Source organism: Crinia signifera, chromosome 11 (genome assembly GCF_055691185.1).
Source record: "Crinia signifera chromosome 11, ASM5569118v1, whole genome shotgun sequence".
Lineage (NCBI taxonomy): Eukaryota > Metazoa > Chordata > Amphibia > Anura > Myobatrachidae > Crinia > Crinia signifera.
In genome coordinates, this window is record NC_139227.1 from 52,340,889 (window position 1) to 52,345,345 (window position 4,457).

Consider the following 4,457-nt stretch of genomic DNA (forward strand, 5'->3'; position numbering starts at 1 on the left):
CACCACACAGTAGTGCCACTTAAACACACTACACCAGCTAGAACCACTTGGACACACTGAACCAGGGTTACGCACACCATAATGCCTGTTAGGCATGGCGTGGCGCACAGTCATGCCCATTATACAACATACCACACCATTATGCCCATTACACAACATGCCACACACCATAATGCCTAGAACATATGCCCCAGTACTCCTGCATATACATACTGTATGATGCCTCCAGTAGTGTCCCCCCCCCCACACACAATTCCTAAAATAAGGCCATTTACAGATAATGCCCACAAATGTTCCACCACATAGGGGCAGATTTTTATCCTGCATAACGAAGAGAAGTGGGCACTCTTATCACCCCCGATGTATGATGTAGGGGGCTGCCGATAAGGAGAGATGTTACTTCCTGTCTCCTCAGCTCTCCTTATTTGCAGCCCGGCAGCACTGCGCATGCGCATTGTAAAAAAAAACCTCTCCCCTGGTCGGCTCTCTGGGCATGAACAAGATCTTGTTATTATGATCTCCAGTGCAGCCCAGAGCCAGCAGCAGGGCTAGTGCTGTCCCCACAGTGGGGAAAGGACAACACTAGCCCTTGCTTAATTGTTTTATTGAAAGGTTTTCAAAGTTGTACATATATCAACATATACAATCCTATATGTGGGGTGGGGTGGGGGTAGGGATAAACAGAAAAAAAGAAAGGAAAAGATAGGGTATTAGGGAAGAAAGGGCGGGGTACACAGTCGGTTTATATTCGGGTTCACTCAAATTACCATACATTTTTACATTTTCATCTTACATGTTATTTTCAGAATCTGGAAATTGGCCCCACTTAGGGGTTTAATCACATACTGGTTTTCATTTGTCTTTTTACCCGTACTATTTTATAGCCCAAATGTAAATGGTAAGGGGAGATTATGATATTTTAACCAGGGGGACCATATGCTTTTGAAGGCAAGCTCGTTATCTTCTACAAAACTAGCCATGTATTCCATGTGGTATACATCCCATATTCCTGCCCTTATTGCTGTGCAAGATGGAATGGTCTGTGTTTTCCAATGTGATGCTATCTTAATTTTAACAGCGCTGAGCATGTACCATATAAGTTTTTGTGTTGCTTTCTGTACCCCTGGGACTTTTTGAGGCAGGAGGATATATTCTGGCCTAAATGGAATATCCATCACTGTAATCTGTAATATTAATCTATATATTTCTTTCCATATTCCTACTATTTTTGGACATTCAAAAAAGATATGAAGCAATGTGCCTCTTTGTCCACAGGCCCTCCAACATTGGTCGGATGTGTTGGGGTATATACGGGCTAACTTCTCCGGGGTCATGTACCATCTGGTATATAATTTAAATGCATTTTCTCTGTATCGGATTGAGAGAGAAATCAACACCAAATTTTGTTTTATCTGGTCCCATATCTCCACCTCTAGTTGTTTTTCGAGGTCTTTTTCCCACGCTAATTCGTGGGAGGTACGGATAGGGTTACCGAAATTGAATATAAGTTGGTAAATTATGGATATAAGACCCTTAGAGGGAGCCCTTTTATAGCAAAGACACTCCAATGGAGTTTTGCTTTCCGATCTTTGAGCTGGGTAACATACCTTATGGAAGCTACGAAGTTGGAGAAACTGATAGAAACCTTGCGTAGGGATATTGTATCTTATTTGCATATCTTTAAACGTAGGGAATATATGTGTTGTAGTTATATCATTTATAAATAGTAAATTAATATCAGTCCACTGTTTAAAAATTATCCATCTTTTCCGGCTGGAAAATCCGGATTGTCTCGTATTGGAAATAAAGCTGGTGGAGATGATATCATCCCGTAGCGTTTGGTTATTCTATCCCATATTGCAAGTGTAAATGCAATTACTGGTGAATCCTGTATGTTCCTGGGACGAGACTTACGTGGAATCCATAACAGTGTGGAGGCGGAGTACATCTGTAGGAACTCTGATTCCAGTTGGACCCATCTACGTGTATCTCTGGGCCTTATTCTGGTTGGTGCGGCCGGGCCGTACGCGTACGTTCCGGGGTTTTTCATGATCTGCGCATGCGTACAGTCGCCAATGCACAGGCGCGAACACTCCACAACGCTTACGGACGGGTCTCTCCGTGCGAAAAAACCTGTACGCGAGAGTACGGGCATTGGGGGCGGCATAGGGGCGTGTTGAGGGGAGCGGCCGAAATAATGAGGGAAAATGGGCGTAAATATGGGCGTACACGGGGGTGTGCACCAAAAATGAACGGTGCTACTACCGCACGATCGCCTAAAGCACCGTTCATTTCGGACACAAAACAGGCGGCCGCCAACCGCCACCTCAGACCACCCCTACAGATACCGCATGCCAGCGTGCGCCTGGGTTTGCTAATTTACGCTGATTACTACTCAAACACATACACCTGAATGTAATAAGCAATGCTGCAGTCTATTAAGTCCAAACCATGATTTCACTACCTGCAAGCCACACACAGCACTCAAACACATTGGAAGCTTATCTTTCTATACTTCTCTACATTTAAAGGTTTGTTTAATTTAAGGTAAGAATCTTTTTAAGACCTGCTTATATATGCTAAGGTAGGTATTTGTTAAACAGTTATACACATTCACTACGTGCTTTCATAGACTTTACACAGTAGCACACTCAATCTACACAAGTCGACATGTGTCAACGTGTTCACTCTAATACAAACATAGGTTTTGTATTTATGATACAATAACATAAACCACATCTAACACCTACAAAGTATGTTTCAGCAATGTTTTAAGCCCATGCCCACTATTTTGCACACAATCTTTGTATAGTACCCAAAATACAGAACTGTACCACTATCTGATCTGCTATGAATTGGATTTTACTACACTCTGGATGTAAGATGCCACCAATCACATTATTGCACTCACATCTCTCTAACAAAGGATTCCTACATCTGCTTATGACACTGTAAAATCATATATATTTAAAAAGTTATACATGTTTGTTCACAAGCAATTTTCTCATGTTTGGCCGATTCACACATCTTTTTTTAGGGAGGACACATATGCATTCCTACACAAATGTACCTTTTGACCCTTGTTTGTCTGCCTCACCCACTCCATGAGGAAAGCATTGTTCTGGACCTGCTTTTACCTACTACTGTAGGAGCTACCTCACCTGCACACAAACTGCTTTCTCCAGTGCTGCAAGTAGGATTAATGTCTTAGTGGTACTGTGCCGCGCGCCGAAGGCGCGCGACGAAAAATGGGCGTGGCTGTGGGCGTGGCTGTGGGCGTGGTCATGACGCTAGTGGGAGTGGCTACACGACAAAGGGGGCATGCATAACCAAATTTACAGCCCCTTTTCTTTGCAAACTGGACTATGCAGAGAGGTATATTATGTACTTTGTGATTTACTATCCCTGAGGATTTACATCCAATATTTTCGTAATTGATATCTGAATTAAGAAAAAACACAAGACACATAAGAATGTTCAATTTTGTATATTTATAGATTTCACAAATTATTAATACATGGCTGTTACTGTTTTTAAAATTGTGAGTGCAATAGGAGGCAGTACAACCTTTAAATAGACATTGAACAGATATTATGAGTGCAATAGGAGGCAGTACAACCTTTAAATAGACATTGAACAGAAATTGTGAGTGCAATAGGAGGCAGTACAACCTTTAAATAGACATTGAACAGAAATTGTGAGTGCAATAGGAGGCAGTACAACCTTTACATAGACATTGAACAGAAATTGTGAGTGCAATAGGAGGCAGTACAACCTTTAAATAGACATTGAACAGATATTATGAGTGCAATAGGAGGCAGTACAACCTTTAAATAGACATTGAACAGAAATTGTGAGTGCAATAGGAGGCAGTACAACCTTTAAATAGACATTGAACAGAAATTGTGAGTGCAATAGGAGGCAGTACAACCTTTACATAGACATTGAACAGAAATTGTGAGTGCAATAGGAGGCAGTACAACCTTTAAATAGACATTGAACAGATATTATGAGTGCAATAGGAGGCAGTACAACCTTTAAATAGACATTGAACAGAAATTGTGAGTGCAATAGGATGCAGTACAACCTTTAAATAGACATTGAACAGAAATTGTGAGTGCAATAGGAGGCAGTACAACCTTTACATAGACATTGAACAGAAATTGTGAGTGCAATAGGAGGCAGTACAACCTTTAAATAGACATTGAACAGAAATTGTGAGTGCAATAGGAGGCAGTACAACCTTTACATAGACATTGAACAGAAATTGTGAGTGCAATAGGAGGCAGTACAACCTTTACATAGACATTGAACAGACATTGAACATTAAATACCTGGCCATGGCCAAACTACAAGACCAACAAGCCGCTTCACCCTCCCTCTCAGGGAGCAATATAAACCTATAACAGCTTGTGGCCCTCCTATGGTAGTGGGTTGGGGACACCTCCCACTGAAGT

General features: G+C 41.6%; 1 protein-coding gene across 1 annotated transcript in view; it reads right to left on the minus strand.

Moving 5' to 3' along the window:
* Window positions 1-4,123: 4,123 nt before the first annotated feature.
* The window catches only part of LOC146045425 (E3 SUMO-protein ligase KIAA1586-like), a 3,426-nt gene continuing 3,092 nt past the window's right edge, over window positions 4,124-4,457 (minus strand). Inside the window, exon 2 of the mRNA XM_083164220.1 lies at window positions 4,124-4,457. This exon is cut by the window's right edge and continues 2,493 nt beyond it. The gene's annotated coding sequence lies outside the window, so the exon portion shown is untranslated.